Here is a 19,459-nt window from a genome sequence, read left to right as displayed (position 1 = left end):
TACGCCCAGATTGACAGGGAGGCCCTCAGCCTAGTGCGGGGAGTGAAAAAGTTCAACAACTATCTGCACAGGCAGAAGTTCACCTTGCTGACTGACCACCAACCACTTGTCTCCATCTTTAATCCAAAGAAGGGCGTTCCGGTGATGACTGCGCAACGGCTACAAAGATGGTCCCTTTTTCTAGGGGCAAACCAATATGAAATCGAGTATAAGGGCACGAAACAGCATGGAAACGCTGATGGGCTATCACGCCTGCCACTGCCTACTGCGGAGGAAGCACCAGCAGTGGACCCTGTTGAAATATTTTATTGGACTATAACTGAACGCTTGCCAGTAACTAACGCTGATATAGAGAAGGAGACCCGAAATGACCCGACACTGTCTCGGGTATGTGACTTGACGGTGAAGGGATGGCCAACGCATGGCGACTCACTGTGGCCAGCATTCTCATCCAGGAGAGAACAGCTGTCAGTATGCCAGGGGACCTTGATGTGTGGATCCCGAGTGGTAATTCCACCCAAGTTAAGGGAGAGAGTGCTAATTGAGCTTCACGAATGCCATCTGGGAGGGGTGAAAATGAAAAGCCTTGCTAGGGCTTATGTGTGATGGCCGGGGATCGATCAGCAAATTGAGGACCTGACAAAGAGCTGCTCAGGATGCCAAAATGCACCACCACATGCCCCTCTACACCCATGGGAGTGGCCCTCATCTCCATGGCAACGGGTGCATATTGATTTTGCTGGTCCATTCATGGACTCAATGTTTTTAATAGCCATGGATGCGCACTCGAAATGGCCTGAGGTGATCAAAATGTCGTCCACCACCACGGAGAAAACGATTGCAGTCCTACGGACCATATTTGCCAGGAATGGCTTGCCAGGGCAGATTTGCTCTGATAACGGACCACAGTTTGTGTCCGAAGAGTTTCGAAGATTCATGAAAAGGAATGGGGCAAGGCATTACACATCCGCCCCGTATCATCCAGCCACAAATGGATTGGCTGAGAGGTTCGTACAAACCTTTAAGAAAGCAGTAAGGGCCATGTGCGATGACGACATTCCACTGCAGCATAAGGTGAACAATTTCCTGTTAGCCTACAGAAATGCGACACATGCAGTCACCAAACAGACCCCGGCCATGATGTTCTTTAACCGAAGGTTGAGATCTCGTCTGGATTTGCTCAGACCAAGTGTACGAAGAGATGTTGAGAATAAGCAATTCCAGCACATCAATGAGAAGCCGACAAGGAGCTTCAATGTAGGGCAACCAGTCTTGGCCCGCGACTACCGAACAGAGAAATGGCAACCAGGAACGATATGCACACGGCAGGGGCCACTAATGTACACAGTGGATGTTGGGCAGAACATTGTGAGACGCCATGCCGACCAGATCCTAGAGTCACAGGAACGAGTCAACCCCATGTCTCGCATACCTGGTGATGAACCCGACATACAGGTAGCATCTACCCCAGAAACAGTAGCATCGGAAGCTGATGAACCAACTGACGACAGGGGGCCTCCGCACCAAGAGCAAGACACTCAGGAAAGGTGCTATCCTGAAAGGATCAGGAAGCCGCCCCAAAGACTGAATTTATAAATGGACTATTTTCAGTTAATGTGCATGTTAAAAGTGTTAATTGTTAAATGAATGTTATGGTACTGTTAATCTAAAAGGGGAGGAATTGTAGTATATGTACCTTTAAGGGGAGAACTACATTTTACAGCTCCTATATACTGTAGTACTGGCAGTGACCACATCTGTATATAAACCCTGAGTAGGGATCTGTACGTTTAGTTTTTAGAGTAACCCTCATCCAGTAAACACCTGTTGATTGTTCCCTGCAGTTCCCTGCAGTCTCGTGTCTAGTTATTGAAGGACACACAACATCAAGATACACGGATCTAACACATTCCACGGGTGTGAGCTGCCCTGCCATACCTCTAATTAACAGACTATATACTAACCTAGCTGGAATAAACTTAAAACTTTAAGAAAGCCAAGTAAAAACACTTACCAGATACTCACCAATCAGTTCCCTCTTTTTGAACATTTAGTTTTTAATCCCGGCTCTTAATTTAAACCAATGCCCAAGATAAAGAGAGAAATACTGACCAACCAATCACTTCCCTGCTTTCCCCTGACATCACTCCTTGTTTTTGTTGTCAGGTCCACTGCCTCCACTCTCGGGCTTTGCTCTGCCGTGCTCTTTATATCCTCAGGCTCCACTCTCGCTCCCTCTCAGGTCCGCTGCCTCCGCTCTCGGGCCTCGCTCTGCTGCGCTCTTTATATCCTCAGGCTCCACTCTCGCTCCCTCTCAGGTCCGCTGCCTCCGCTCTCGGGCCTCGCTCTGCCGTGCTCTTTATATCCTCAGGCTCCGCTCTCGCTCCCTCTCAGGTCCGCTGCCTCCGCTCTCGGGCCTCGCTCTGCCGTGTTCTTTATATCCTCATGCTCCGCTCTCGCTCCCTGTCAGGTCCTCTGCTTCCACTCTCGGGCCTCGCTCTGCCCCGCACTTTATATCATTAGGCTCCGCTCTCGCTCCCTCTCAGGTCCGCTGCCTCCGCTCTTGGGCCTTGCTCTCCCACGCTCTTTATATCCTCAGGCTCCGCTCTCGCTCCCTCTCATGTCCTCTGCCTCTGCTCTCGGGCCTCGCTCTGCTGCGCTCTTTATATCCTCAGGCTCTGCTCTCGCTCCCTCTCAGGTCCGCTGCCTCCGCTCTCAGGCCTCACTCTGCCGCGCTCTTTATATCCTCATGCTCCACTCTCGCTCCCTCTCAGGTCCTCTGCCTCCGCTCTCGGGCCTCGCTCTGCCGCGCACTTTATATCCTCAGGCTCTGCTCTCGTTCCTTCTCAGGTCCTCTGCCTCCGCTCTTGGGCCTCGCTCTGCCACACTCTTTATATCCTCAGGCTCCACTCTCACTCCCTCTCAGGTCCTCTGCCTCCGCTCTCGGGCCTCGCTCTGCCGCGCACTTTATATCCTCAGGCTCTGCTCTTGCTCCCACTCAGGCCCGCTGCCTCCGCTCTCCAGCCTCGCTCTGCTGCACTCTCTGTACCCTCAGGCTCCGCTCTTGTAATAAAGGATATTCAGCCTCAGACAGTTGCCAGGGAGAGGGATGGAGTTCTCGGCTAGGGAACGGAGTTTGTGGCGGTGACCGAAGACAATAGCTTTGGTCTTCCCAATATTTAGTTGGAGGGAATGTCTGCTCATCCAGTACTGGATGTGGACAAGCAGTGTGACAATTTAGACAGTGCAGTGGTCGAGAGAGGTGGTGGTGAGGTGTTGTGCTTTTGGATGTTGTCGCCGAGGGGCAGCATGTAGATGAGAAATAGGAGGGGGCCAAGATAATGAACAGATGATCTGTTTTAGTGATGCTAGTTCAGGGATAAGTATTGGCCAGGACACCTGAAAGAACTCTCCTGCTCTTCTTTCGAAATAGTCGCATGGGATCATTTACGTCCACCTGAGAGGGCAGACAGAGCCTCGGTTTAACGTTTCATCTAAAAGATGGCACCTCCGATGGTGCAGCACTCCCTCAGTACTGCACTGGAGTGCCTGCCTAGATTTTGTGCTCAAGTCTCTTAGAAATCTCTTAAGAGAGAAGGTCTTGAAAAGTTTTGAAAAGAATTCGGAAAGTTTTAGGTCAAAGTCAAAACCATGAACTCACAATTTTGCAGAGAGAGATACAAACCTCCAATAACACAGCCAGCTTACTACATGAGAAGAGAGGTTGTAAGCTTTTTGTCAATCTTACCTAAGGAACAAACTTATTGCTGAAATCCTTCCAGTGGCACCCGATCGAACTGGACCTTATACTTCATTTTTCAAAGAAATTGTAATCTTGGTCATTGAACATTGTTCTGTTATACTGTAATTATAAGCAGCAGCAGTGGCGAGAGGCTAAAGAGCGGCCCGAGAGCGGACCTGAATTAAAGCAACGGCAGCATTAGGGCTCCAATTCAAAAACAACAACTAAGAGTGACGCCACAGGAGAGCAGGTAGGTGATTGGTTGGTGAGTATTACGGCTCTTTTTTGCTCTCTAAGTTAGGGAAGGGGGTTAAATTAAGAGCTGAAAAACTGTAACTTGCTAGTAATTATTAAATTAATAACATAACTAAATAAAATAATCAATCAAACTACAATATTGATTGAATAAAATCTTTAACTAATTAATTAATAAATAAAACAAGGTTAGAGGTGGCAAGGCAGGTGGTGTGTTGTATCTGCAGCATGTGGGAGTCTGTGGAGAGCATCGCAATCCCGAGCAACCACATCTGCAGTGAGTGTCTGCAACTCGAGGAACTTCGGCTCAGAATTGTTGAGCTGGAGTCCAAGCTGCAGACATTGCGATGCATCAGGGAGGGGGAGAGTTACCTGGACACTTTGTTCCAGGAGGTAGTCACACCCTTTAGGTTAAGTAGTACTTTAGAGTTCGTCAGTGGTCAGGGACAGGAGGGTGTGACTGCGAGTCAGGAAGGTATGGGGACCCAGGATGTAGTGATGGAGGAGCCTCAGCCCTGGACCTTGTCCAACAGGTACAAGGTACTTTCTACCTGTATGGATGAGGAAATGGACTGCAGGGAGGATGGGCAAACTGACCACGGCACTGTGGGGGGAGAAGGAAGGAATGTGGGAGTAGTAGGGGACAGTATAGTCAGGGGGATAGATACTGTTCTCTGCAGCCGTGAAAGAGAGTTCCGAAGGCTGGGTTGCCTGCCTGGTGCTGGGGTGAAGGATATATCCTCGCAGCTGGAGAAAAACTTGGAGTGGGAGGGGGAGGATCCAGTTGTCGTGGTCCATGTAGGAACCAAAGACATAGGTAGAACTAAGAATGAGGTTCTGCTGAGGGAGTTTGAGGAGCTAGGGTCTAAATTAATAAGCAGAACCACAAGGGTAATAATCTCTGGATTACTACCTGAGCCACACGCAAATTGGCATAGAGTCAAGCAGGTCAGAGAGTTAAATGTGTGGGGCACTGGCACCAGTACTGGGGAAAGAGGGAGCTGTTCCGTCTGGATCAGCGTCCTGCCGAATCGAATAACTAGGGCTGTAGATAGGGCTTTAAACTACAAAAGGGGGGAAGGGTCAGGTGAGGGGAAATTTAGAAATTGAAAGAGAAAGGTCAAGGCAACAGAGCAGTGTAGTGATTTGGGTAAAAATAAGCAGAGTGTGACAGGAAGGGACAGAGAGTTTAATGGTAGCAGTGCAGCAGAGAATAAGGTCAAAGCAGGGAATAATGGTAAAAAATTAAATTAAAGGCTCTTTATCTGAATGCACGCAGCATTCGTAACAAGATAGACGAACTAGTAGCACAAATAGAAATAAATGGGTTTGATCTAATAACCATTACAGCGACATGGTTGCAAGGTGCCCAAGGTTGGAAACTAAATGTTCCAGGGTACTTGACGTTTCGAATAGACAAGCAGAGTGGAAAAGGAGGGGGAGTAGCCCTGATAATAAAGGATGACATAAGGACAGTAGCGAGAAAGGATCTCAGCTCGGAAGATCAGGAAGTAGAATCAGTATGGGTGGAGATAAGGAATAACAAGGGGCAGGAAACACTGGTAGGAGTAGTATATAGAACCCCTAACAGTAGCTATACTGTTGGACAGAATATTAATCAAGAAATAGTAGGAGCTTGCAACAAAGGTAATGCAATAATCTTGGGGACTTTAATCTTCATATAGATTGGACAAATCAAATTGGCAAAGGTAGTCTGGAGGACAAGTTCAGGAATGCAATCGGGACAGTTTCCTAGAACAATATGTCATGTAACCAACCAGGGAACAGGTTATTTTAGATCTTGTATTGTGTAATGAGACGGGGTTAATTAGCAATCTCATAGTAAAGGATCCTCTGGGGCAGGGTGATCATAATATGATAGAATTTTACATTAATTTTGAGCGTGACTTGCCTAAGTCCAAAACTAGAGTCTTAAACTTAAATAAAGACAATTACATAGGTATGAGGGGCGAGTTGGCTAAGGTAGATTAGAAAAATAGATTAAAAGGTATGGCGGTAGATAAGCAGTGGCTAGCATTTAAAGAAATATTTCATAATTCTCAACAAAAATACATTCCATTAAGAAACAAAAACTCCACGGGAAAAGTGATCCAACCATGGCTAACTAAAGAAGTTAAGGATAGCAAAGAAGAAGCTTATAATGTTGCAAAGAATAATAGTAAGCCTGAGGATTGGGATAGCTTCAGAAACCAATAAAGATTGACCAAAAAATTAATAAAAAGAGAAAAAATAGAATGAGAGAAAGCTAGCAAGAAATATAAAAGCAGATTGTAAGAGTTTCTACAAGTATGTAAAAAGGAAAAGTGTAACTAATATAAACATCAGTCCCTTAGAGGCTGAGACAGGAGAAATTATTATGGGGAACAAGGAAATGGCAGAAACATTAAGCAAACATTTTGTATCTGTCTTCACAGTAGAAGACACAAAAAGCATACCAAAAATGGTGGGGAACCAAGGGTCTAATGAAGGTGAGGAACTTAACGTAATTAATATAAGTAGAGAAAAAGTACTAGAGAAACTAATGGGACTAAAAGCCGACAAATCACCTGGACCCGACGGCCTACATCCTAGGGTTCTAAAAGTGGTGGCTGAAGAGATCGTGGATGCATTGGTTTTGATCTTCCAAAATTCCCTAGATTCTGGAGAGGTCCCAGCAGGTTGGAAGGTCGCAAATGTAACACCGCTGTTCAAGAAAGGAGGGAGAGAAAAAACAGGGAACTACAGGCCAGTTAGCCTGACATCAGTCGTCGGGAAATTGTTTGAATCCATTGTTAAGGAAGTGGTATCAAGTCACTTAGAAATCATAAATCAGTGGATGTAGTATATTTGGATTTCCAAAAGGCATTCGATAAGGTGCCACATAAAAGATTATTACACAAGATTAGGGCTCATGTGGTTGGGGGTAATATAATAGCATGGATTGAGGATTAGTTAACGGACAGAAAGCAGAGGGTAGGGATAATCGGATCTTTTTCAGGTTTGCAGGCTGTAACTAGTGGGGTGCTGCAAGGATCAGTGTTGGGGCCTCAACTATTCACAATCTATATTAATGACCTAGATGAAGGGACTGAGTGTAATGTATCCAAGTTTGCTGATGATACAAAGCTAGTTGGGACAGTAAGCTGTGAGGAGAACATGTAAGGGGTTTTCTACGCTACTGGTCCCCCGTTACACACCGTTCTTGGACTTCAGGATTTATAAGAACAAAATACACACGGCACAGGGTTTTGGCTCAACCTTTGATTCGTTCGTTTATTGAACACACACACACAATTACCTCCCCAGTATAAATCCCTATGATTTATATTAGACTAACAACCCCAAATTACAAACCCCTACGCAATGGTCACTTGCATCGACACAATATGACACATTTAAACCCGTCCGTGATTTGACTGTTACATATAAACTTACTCAGACTCAATCACAAAACCCATATTGTGATCTGACGGAAACTTACAAACTTACTCAAACTCAATCACAAAAGGCCCTCTATGATTTGATTGAAACATACAATCACCACTCCCGATCGGCTGTCTCCTGGAGTTGATTGTAGGCCTGAATCTTTCTGCTCGCTGTTCTTGCGTTAGCTTCCCACGCCGTCTCTCTTCGAAGTGGCTTTTTTTTTCCTTTATACCCAATACCAATTTGCAATATGTTGAAACACATTTCCTGTGCCCTCCTGTGCACACAATGGCCATATCAAAATGTGTGAATGTCTCTAGCAGAGAACTCTTGATGGTTAATTGTCCCTCGTATTGTCCATTGATTACTTGGGCACCGACTGTCTGTATTGAGGTCCTTTCTGACAATGCAACCTTCCCAAGGTGACTGCATATGTTACTTGTTGGTTTCTGTTAGCATTCATATTCAAATGGTTCAGGGCCCGGCCCATTGTCTAGGCCTGCCCTGATACCAGCTTTTCTGGAACCATGGTCCAAGGTGTGCTTCTTTAACAATGTAACCCCTTAAGGTAAACGAAAGGCGAATGTTCTTGTATATTCCCTAGACAGAAAACCTTCGTATAGCAATTTGGCTGCAATGTCGGAATTAACCCTTTATTGCCCATCTCTTTTTGCTGGCTGTGCAGTTCTGAGTTTTTATATTTCATACTCCAATTTTTACCATTGTGGGGGAGGAACAGATCCTACAAACGCAAAGGCCACGATTTTCTCAGAGGAGGCAGGTTGGAGGCGGCTTTGATGTTCGGCGGATTCCGGTCCCACTACCACTTTCAGCCGCCCAGGAATTAAGATATTCCCTTAAGTGGCCTGATTAAGGTCTCCGTGTGCATTACCCAGCCCAATCAGTGGGTTTGGGTCTGCTGCTCGCTTCTGTTGATGTTTGTCAGCCAACTGTATTTAAGGGGCCCATGCAGCCTTGTTTTTCAACCATCCTTTCCTGCTGCTTCTCGGTGTACCACTTGTGAAAATGACTTCTGCAAGAGCCAAGGCCTCTCCCCGATTTGATGGTGACTCCCTCCATGCTCTTGTGGAGGGATTGAGAGGTACTGTTCCCCTCAACTGGACAGAGGAAGCCTCCGCTGCAAAGCAAAGCAGCCTGGCTGCAAATTGCTGAGGAGGTGAGTGCCAGGTCTTTGTGTGGTCGCACCTGGGTTCAGTGCAGGAAAAGGTTCAATGACCTGCTACGCACAACAAAAGTGAGTATAACATCACACTTACCTTGAATCTGCTCCCCATCCCCTCATCACCAGCACTCTGCATTGTCAACCTACTCCTGCACATCCCACTTTACCCTTACATCCTTATCCATCCCTCTCTCTCTATGTACAGAATCACTTCACTATTCTACTCTGCACCCCTCACAGTCACTGTTAAGCAATGACAACAACTAACAACGCACAGGGAGGGCCCTTGGTGTTGGCACCTCACTCCCTCTTTGTCTCCCTCTAATCATCTATGCTATGGAGTCTCTACACGCACGCCAACATTCTCACTTAAACTCCACTTGTGTCCCTCATTGCAGGAAAAGTGAGCCCACGACAAGAGGGAGAGGACCAGGACAGGAGGAGGGCCACCTTCGAATGCCAGTTGACCACCGCTAAGGAGGTTACTCTGGACATCGTAGAAGGTGCTGAGGATCTGGAAGTGGGAGACAGTCAGACGGGTGAAGTAGAGCAAGCTGGTGACAGAATAGATTTGCAACCCTCTCCTTTACATTGCATGAGTGACTGATATGGCATCTGATGTTCATACAGATTGAGTTATGATCATCTGCACAAGTCGATGTGCCTGCTACGTTAATATCACATGTCTAACTCATGCCTTTACTCACCATAGGACCATCGAGAGCTCCCCTCCCCACTGTCCAGGAGGAAGAGCGGGAAGACTCCTCAGAGGAAGCTGCAACCTCTGAGGGCACAGCGTCAGCAGAATTGAGCGCACCCAGCACCAGCGCAGAGACACGCACCTCGGCGGCTCCTTCGCAACATAGAGTAGTGTTGTCAGCTGGTGTGTCACAACTCACAAGTGAGCATCAGCAGATGGTGGAGAAAGTGACAGCAGTGGAGAGGCCTCGTCAGAGGCTGCAGGGTGCTCCTAGCTTTGCTCAGCTGCATGTGGACCCTGTGCCGCTGGGGCCATCCAGAAGGAGAGTGGTTCTGGAACTTCAGGAACAAGTGCAGGAGTCTCTGACAGGTTTTGCATCCGGGGTAACTGCGAGTGTGCAGAAAATGGAGGAATCCATCTCTAACATGAGCATTGCCTTTGTAGAGGCAATGGCGCATGAATGTTCTGCCATGGAGTGGGTGGCAATCGCCATGGAGGACATAATTCGCCAGATTAACGAAAACATGGTCACTCTTCAAAATTGATTGTCTGCTATGGAGGAGAGATGGACATCTGTTGAGGAGATACACCAGAGGTTCTTGCACGTCCTTGTTATGAGGATTGTCAGTACAGAGATGGGTCCTCATGGCCCCCCTGGTGTGCAGCAAGGTGCTGTCCAGCCACTTGCTAGCACTGAAGTGAGGCTGACCCATGAGAGGGATGTTGGTGGCAGGCAACAAGGAAGTGTGGGCTCCTCTCCAAGTGGACACACTCCCATGCCACTCCGGAGCCCTCAGTCAGAGCCCAACCAGATTTTTTTTTAATTCCTTTTTTTATGGGATGTGGGCGTCGCTGGCAAAGCCAGTATTTATTGCCCATCCCTAATTGCCCTTGAGAAGGTGGTGGTGAGCCACCTTCTTGAACCGCTGCAGTCCGTGTGGTGAAGGTACTCCCACAGTACTGTTAGGTAGGGAGTTCCAGGATTTTGACCCAACGACGATGAAGGAGCGGCGATATACTTCTAAGTCAGGATGGTGTGTAACTTGGAGGGGAACTTGGAGGAGGTGTTGTTCCCATGCGCCTGCTGCCCTTGTCCTTCTAGGTGGAAGAGGTCGCGGGTTTGGGAGGCGCTGCCGAAGAAGCCTTGGTGAGTTACTGCAGTGCATCTTGTAGATGGTACACACTGCAGCCACGGTACGCCGGTGGTGGAGGGAGTGAATGTTTATGGTGGTGGATGGGGTGCCAATCAAGCAGGCTGCTTTGTCCTGTATGGTGTTGAGCTTCTTGAGAGTTGTTGGAGCTGCACTCATCCAGGCAAGTGGATAGTATTCCATTACACTCCTTACTTGTGCCTTGTAGATGGTGGAAAGGCTTTGGGGAGTCAGGAGGTGAGACACTCGCCGCAGAATACCCAGCTTCTGACCTGCTCTTGTTGCCACAGTATTTATGTGGCTGGTCCAGTTAAGTTTCAAGTCAATGGTGACCCCCAGGATGTTGATGGTGGGGGATTCGGTGATGGTAATGCCATTGAATGTCAAGGGGCGGTGGTTAGACTCTCGCTTGTTGGAGATAGTCATTGCCTGGCACTTCAGTGGTGTGAATGTTACCTGCCACTTATCAACCCAAGCCTGAATGTCATCCAGGTATTGTTGCATGCGGGCATGGACTGCTTCATTATCTGAGGAGTTGTGAATGGCACTGAACACTGTGCAGTCATCAGCAAACATCCCCATTTCTGACCTTATGTTGGAGGGATGAAGCAGCTGAAGATGGTTGGGCTTAGGACACTGCCCTAAGGAACTCCTGCAGTGATATCCTGGGCTGTGATGATTGACCTTCAAGCACCACAACCATCTTCCTTTGTGGTAGGTATGACTCCAACCAGTGGGGAGTTTTCCCCCCGATTCCCATTGACTTCAGTTTTACTAGAGCTCCTTAATGCCACACTCAGTCAAACGCTGCCTTGATGTCAAGGGCAGTCACTCTCACCTCACTTCTGGAATTCAGCTCCTTTGTCCATGTTTGTACCAAACCTGTAATGAGGTTGGGAGCTGAGTGGTCTTGGCGGAACCCAAAATGGGCATCAGTGAGCAGGTTATTGGTGAGTAAGTGCTGCTTGATGGCACTGTCGATGGCACCTTCCATCACTTTGCTGATGATTGAGAATAGACTGATGGGGCAGTAATTGGCCGATTGGGTTTGTCCTGCTTTTTGTGGACAGGACACACCTGGGCAGTTTTCTACATTGTCGGATAGATGCCAGTGTTGTAGCTGTACTGGAACAGCTTGGCTAGAGGCGCGGCTAGTTCTGGAGCACAAGTCTTCAGCACGATAGCCGGGATGTTGTCGAGGCCCTTAGCCTTTGCTGTATCCAGTGCGCTGAGCCGTTTCTTTATATCACGTGGATTCCTCACCCAACTGAGATTATTGTACAGATTGTGTATGGTGTGTTATGAAGGTGGCAGCGAATCTGGCATAGATTAGTACATCCCTTGCATTACAGCCAGCAATGTGCTCGCGTGCTGGTGGAACTGGCACATTCGCCTCCGCAAGGTCTTCCTCCTCCTGCTCCTCTGAGGAGGAGGCTATGCGCTGAGCCACTTGTTCCTCAGGCAGTGGTAAGCCACGCTGCTGTATAGAAACATAGAAACATAGAAGATAGGAGCAGGAGTAGGCCATTCAGCCCCTCTAGCCTGCTCCGCCATTAAATGCGATCATGGTTGATCATCCAAGTTCAGTACCCGGTCCCTGCTTTCTCCCCATACCCTTTGATGCCTTTAGCCTTAAGAAATATATCCAACTCCTTCTTGAATATATTTAAAGAATTGGCCTCGACTGCCTTCTGTGGTAGAGAATTCCACAGGTTCACCACTCTCTGGGTAAAGAAATTCCTCCTCATTTCTGTCCTAAAAGGCCTACCCCTTATCCTTAGACTGTGACCCCTGGTTCTGGATTCCCCGACCATTGGGAACATCCTCCCTGCATCTAGTCTGTCCAGTCCTGCCAGAATTTTATAAGTTTCAATGAGATCACCTCTCATTCTTCTAAACTCCAGCGAGTACAAGCCCAATCGATCCAATCTCTCCTCATACGTCATTCCTGCCATCCCAGGTATCAGCCTGGTGAATCTTCGCTGAACTCCTTCCATGGCAAGAATATCCTTCCTCAGATAAGGCGACCAAAACTGCACACAATACTCAAGATATGGTCTCAACAAGGCCCTGTACAACTGCAGCAAGACATCTTTGTTCTTGTACTCAAACCCTCTCACTATGAAGGCCAACATACCATTTGCCTTCTTAACTGCCTGCTGCACCTGCATGCTTAACTTCAGCGACTGGTGCACAAGGACACCCAGGTCTCTTTGCACTTCCCCTTCTCCCAATCTATTGCCATTCAGATAATAATCTGCCATCCTGTTTTTGACACCAAAGTGGATAACCTCACATTTATCCACATTATATTGCATCTGCCATGCTTCTGCCCAATCACCCAACCTGTCTAAATCATCCTGTAGTTTCTCGGCATCCTCCTCACAGCACACACGCCCACCCAACTTTGTGTTGTCTGCAAATTTGGAGATATTACATCTAGTTCCCTTGTCTAGATCATTAATATATATTGTGAATAGCTGGAGTCCAAGGACCGATCCCTGCGGTACCCCACTAGTCACTGCCTGACACTCGGAAAAAGACCCGTTTATTCCAACTCTTTGCTTTCTATCTGCCAAAGAGTTCTCTATCCAAATCAATACCTTGCCCCCAATCCCATGTGCCTTAATTTTACACGCTAATCTCTTATGTGGGACCTTATCGAAAGCCTTCTGAAAGTCCAAATACACCACATCCACTGGTTCTCCCTTATCTATTTTACTAGTTACATCCTCAAAAAATTCCAGTAGATTAGTCAAGCATGATTTACCTTTTGTAAATCCATGTTGACTTTGTCCGATCCTGTCACTGTTTTCCAAGTGCTCTGCTATTACACCTTTTATAATGGACTCTAGCATTTTCCCCACTACCGATGTCAGGCTTACCGGTCTGTAATTCCCCGTTTTCTCGCTACCACCTTTTTTGAATAGTGGGGTAACATTAGCTACCCTCCAGTCCATGGGTACTGTTCCAGATTCCATCGAATGTTGGAAGATGATCAGCAATGCATCTACTATTTCTAGGGCCTCTTCCTTAAGTACCCTAGGATGTAGATTATCAGGCCCTGGGGATTTATCGGCCTTCAATCCCATCAATTTCCCTAACACCATTTCCGTACAAATACTGATTTCTTTCATTTCCTCCCTTTCATCAGACCCAATGTTCCCTGACATTTCTGGGAGGTTATTTGTGTCCTCCTTTGAGAAGACAGAACCAAAATATGTATTTAATTGGTCCGCCATTTCTTTGTTCCCCATTATAAATTCCCCTGATTCTGACTGCAAGGGACCTACGCTTGACTTCACCAATCTTTTTCTCTTCACATATCTATAAAAGCTTTTACAGTCAGTTTTTATGTTCCCTGAAAGCTTACTCTCATGTTCTATTTTCCCTTTTTTAATTAATCCCTTTGTCCTGCTTTGTTGAATCCTAAACTGCTCCCAATCCTCTGGATTACTGCTTTTTTTGGCCAATTTATATGTCCTCTCCTTGGATCTTATGCTATCCCTAAGTTCCCTCATTGCCACGGTTGAGTCACCTTTTTTTGTTTTATTTTTATGCCAAACTGGGATGAACAAATTCTGTAGTTCATCCATGCGGTCTTTGAATGTTTGCCATTGCCTATCCACCATTAACCCTTTGAGTGACATTCCCCAATCAATCCTACCCAACTCGCCCCTCAGACCATCATAGTTTCCTTTATTTAAATTCAGGACCCTAGTCTCTGAGTCAACTGCTTCATTCTCCATCTTAATGAAGAATTCGATCATATTATGATCATATTAGATCATATATTGGTCCAGGAAACCATCCCGTAAACACTCCAGGAATTCCTGCACCACAGTATTGTTACTAATTTGGTTAGCCCAATCTATATGTAGATTAAAGTCACCCATGATGACTGCTGTGCCCTTTTTGCATGCTTCTCTAATTTTCCTTTTAATGCCATCCCCAACCTCCGCATTACTGTTTGGAGGTCTATATACTGCTCCCACTAACGTTTTCTGCCCCTTGGTATTTCTCAGTTCTACCCATACAGATTCCATATCATCAGAGCTAATATCCTTCATTACAATTTGTTAATCCCTTCTTTAAGCAGTAATGCTACCCCACCTCCCTTTCCTTTCTGCCTATCTTTCCTGAATATTGAATACCCCTGGATGTTGAGTTCCCAGCCTTTGCCACCCTGGAGCCATGTTTCCGTAATCCCAATCAAATCATATTCGTTTACCTTTATTTGCGCAGCTAATTCATCCACCTTTTTACGAATGCTCCTCACATTAAAACACAAAGCCTTCAGGCTTGTTTTTTTAATGCTCTTAGACCCATTAGAATTATTATTTACTGTGGCCATGTTTGATTTAAACCGTTGATTTCTCTGACTGCCACTTTTGTTTTTCTCCTTCCTATCTTTTGCTTTTATTCTTGTTTCCCTTTCCTCTGTCCCCCTGATCAGGTTCCCAACCCCCTGCCATTTTATTTTAAACCCTCCCCCAGAGCACTAGCAAACACTCCCCCTAGGACATCAGTCCCGGCCCTGCCCAGGTGCAAACCATCCGGTTTGAACTGGTCCCACCTCCCCCAGATCCGGTTCCAATGTCCCAGGAATTTGAATCCCTCCCCCTGGCACCATTCCTCTAGCTACGTATTCATCTGAAATATTCTTCTATTTCTACTCTGACTAGCATGTGGCACTGGTAGCAAGCCTGAGATTACTACCTTTGAGGTCCTATTTTTTAATTTACCTCCTAACTCCCTATATTCAGCTTTTAGGACCTCATCCTATTTTTTACCTATATCGTTGGTACCTATATGCACCATGACAACTGGCTGTTCACCCTCCCCTTCCAAGATGTTCTGCAGCCGCTCTGAGACATCCTTGACCCTTGCACCAGGGAGGCAACACACCACCCTGGAGTCTCGTTTGTGGCTGCAGAAACGCCTATCTATTCCCCTAACAATAGAATCCCCTATTACTATAGCTCTACCCCTCTTTTTCCTCCCGTCCTGTGCAGCAGAGCCACCCCTGGTGCCAGGAAGTTGGCTGCTGCTGCCTTCCCCTGGTAAGCCATCCCCCCCACCATTATCCAAAGCGGTATAGCTGTTTGAGAGGGGGATGGCCACAGGGGACCACTGCACTACCTGCCTGCGCCTACTACTCTGCCTGTTGGTCACCCATTCCCTTTCTGCCTGTGCCACCTTTACCTGCAGTGTGACCAACTGATTTAATGTGCTATTCACGATGTCCTCAGCATCACGAATGGTCCAGTATGTATCCAATCGCTGCTCCAGCACCGCAATGCGGTCTGCCAGTAGCTGCAACTTGACACACTTCCTGCACACATGGTTGTCAGGGACACAGGAAGTGTCCCTGAGTTCCCACATAGTGCAGGAGGAGCATACCACGGCACCGGGCTGTCCTGCCATGACTTACCCTTTAATTAATTGCAATTAAATTAAATTAAATCAATCCCACCAATTACACTACAGTTAAATGGTATATTTAAGGGCCCTGGTTTACAAACAGTCCCCGCTACACCACAGAGACTTTAGAAACTATAAACCACAGAGTTAAAGTTTATAAAAGAGAGAAATACTCACCAACCAATCACTTACCTGCTTTCTGGTGACGTCACACTACGATTACTTTTTACTTCTCTCCTTTCCTCTGAGTTCGGAGATTAGTATGCCTACCTGGGTCTCTGGGGCCTTTTGTACTGCCGCCACTCTGCGATTCCCGTCGCCTCTCGTGCTGCACTGAGGCCTACCTGGGTCTCTGAGGCCTTTTGTACTGCCGCCGCTCCGTGATTCCCGCCGCCTCTCGCACCGCACTGAGGCTTACCTGGGTCTCTGGGGCCTTTTGTACTGCCACCACTCCGCGATTCCCACCGCCTCTCACGCCGCACTGAGGCCTACCTAGGTCTCTGGGGCCTTTTGTACTGCCGCCGCTCCACGATTCCCGCCGCCTCTCGTGCCACACTGAGGCCTACCTGGGTCTCTGGGACCTTTTGGACTGCTGCCACTCCGCGATTCCCACTGCCTCTCGTGCCGCACTGAGGCCTACCTAGGTCTCTGGGGCCTTTTGTACTGCCGCCGCTCCACGATTCCCGCCGCCTCTCGCGCCACACTGAGGCCTACCTGGGTCTCTGGGGCCTTTTGTACTGCCGCCGCTCCATGATTCCCGCCGCCTCTCGCGCCACACTGAGGCCTACCTGGGTCTCTGGGGCCTTTTGTACTGCCGCCGCTCCGCGATTCCTGCCGCCTCATGTTTCTGGAGACCCTGGCTGGTGAGTACTGTAGGGTTCCACCTGATTTGTTGAGGCATCTGAATCGCATTTTGAGCAAGCAGCTGGTTTGCTTGATGATGGCTCTGGTGGAAATATGGCTCGCAAATGTAGCGCTCCTCGGCTTCGTTTGATGTCCTCCTCAACAGCTTCATCAGCCTTGTCTTCAGGGGATAGCCCTTGTCTCCAAGTAGCCATCCGGAAAGTTGGGTTGGCGGATTGAAGAGCAGAGGCACAGTAGACTGCTGCAGGATGAACGAGTCATGGCAACTGCCAGGGAACTTGGCGCAGACATGCAAAATGTCCTTCCTGTGGTTACACACCAGCTGGATGTTAGGGGAGTGGAAGCACTTGCGGATGACAAATACAGCTGGGTTGTGATGGGGTGCCCTAATGGCCACATGTGTGCAATCTACGATGCCCTGCACTCTTGGCAAGCCTGCCTATGGCCTACTCCTGCTCTTACTTCTTATGTTCTTATGTTCCCAACTAATGCTGAGATACTGTAATGCTTACCATTAAGAGTATTATTGTGCTTAGTCTATCAATTTATATAAATCATCAGTTATTTTTAATGTCACCACTGTTAACTTTAAGTTGATACTAATTGTAGAATACCAGTCATAGTCAATTATAATGGGGTTACTAATACATAATGGCCCAGAACTTGGTGTCGGGGGCTTGCCGCGCGTGCAAGCCCCCGATCTGCACTCACCCTGCGCGCTGACATCTGAAGCCTGGGCCTGCTTGCATTTCCTGTCACAGGCCCGGTTCAGATGTCAGCACACAGTGCTTACCTGATCCAGCGGCGTAGTTAGTGCGATGTGCCGGCTGGGATCAGGTGAGCACTGTCCAACCAATCAGGGGAGGGGAAGGTTCATTCATGAGTCAAACTCATGAAAACTACAGGGGCCCAAAACACTATTTAAACTTTAAATAAAAATTTAAAAAACATCCCAATCATTAAATTAAGTATAAATAAGTTTAAAAAAATAATTTAAACAATAATTTTTTTTTTTGAAAAAAATAAATTTTTAATAAAAAGGGTCTAAAACTAAACTTACCTTATTGTAGATTCTTTAAAATAATAAACCTGTGGAAAAAAAATTCTAAATTGCACTAAAACACCACTTACCTGTAAAAATAAATACTTACGTGTGCTTTTTACAAGCGTAAAGACCGGAGGCCTTCACACATGCGCCAATCCCCCAAAACAGAGGAAATCCAAGACGCACGCGCTGCCCCCTACAGCGCACGCACTAGCCTCTTCAACTCTTGGGTTAGAGGAGAGGAAATGCCGGTTTTCAGCGCATGCGCTGTGCATGCTGAAAACCGGCATTTCCTCCGGCCAGACGCGTGAGTACCCCTTCCGCACTCAAGCGTTTGGGGAGGAATTACTGCCCCATTCTGTATCTGGCTCAGTCCATGATCCCTTTGACAGTTAAGAGTTACATTCATTTCACTCAGTGTTCCACCATGGTTCTCCTGGTGACAACCTAGCTTAATCAATATTCATTGATTGGTTTATGTTGGTCAGCTTGAAACATGCTACTTTGGCATCATATGTAAAACCCTAGACATAAAAGGAACTCCCAAATCATTTTTCTTACATACTGGTGAAAGGAGAAGGGGCAAGTTGTGTGAAACTCCACAGCTGGAATAGGTTACATATTGGGAATCTGAATTAATCTACTATACACATCATTGGCCCTACAAGATCCTTGTTGGGCCTCGGTTAGAATTGTGCATCCACTTTGGTTTCCTCGCATAGTGGGTGATATTGAGGCTTTGGAAAGGGTGCAGAGGAGGACACAAGATTAATAACCAGTTTAAAGCATCTTAGTTATCAAGATAGGCTCAAAGAGCTGGGACTCTACACTTTAGAGAAGTGCAGACTTGAAGGTGATTGAAGCAGCGGCAGCGGCGAGAGGATAAAGAGCGGCCTGAGAGTGGATTTATATTAAAGCTGCGGCAGCGGCGAGGCTCCGATTCAAAAACAACAAAAAAATCAAAGAGTGATGTCACAGGAGAGCAATAGGTGATTGGTTGGTGAGTATTACAGCTCTTTTTTGTTCTCTAAGTTAGGGAAGGGAGTTAAATGAAGAGCTGAGAAACTGTAACTTGCTGGTAATTATTAAATTAATAACTTAAACTAGATAAAATAATCAAACAATAAAATTAATATTGATTAAATAAAAGCTTTAACTAATTAATTAATAAACATAACAAGGTTAGAGGTGGCAGGGCAGGTGGTGTGTCGTACCTGCAGCATGTCAGAATTTGTGGAGAGCATCGCAATACCGAGCAACCACACCTGCAGTGAGTGTTGTTAGATCCGTGATTCAGTGGATATGCTGTTATAAAATAATCACACGGATGCTGTACATCAACAATAAACAGGTCTTTACTGGAGGAGGGTAGTCTCAAGACTGGGGGTACAGAGGCATGTGCAAAGCTTATATACCGGTATGGTCACTGCCGGTACTACAGTATACAGGAGCTGTAAAAGTAGTTCTGACTTAAAGGCACATACACTACAATTCCTCTCCTTTTAGATTAGTAGTACCCCTAATATTCAAATAACAATTAACATTTCAACATGTACATTAAACAACAAAAGTCCATTTATAGATTCAGTCTTTGGGGCGGCTTCCTGACCCTTTCGGAATAGTGCCTTTCCGGAGGCTCTTGTTCTTGGTGCAGAGGCGATTCTGACTC

Source organism: Somniosus microcephalus, chromosome 6, assembly GCF_052327205.1.
Source record: "Somniosus microcephalus isolate GS21.2 chromosome 6, FLI_Smic_1.0, whole genome shotgun sequence".
In the NCBI taxonomy this organism is placed as follows: domain Eukaryota; kingdom Metazoa; phylum Chordata; class Chondrichthyes; order Squaliformes; family Somniosidae; genus Somniosus; species Somniosus microcephalus.
This window is presented reverse-complemented; position numbering follows the sequence as displayed.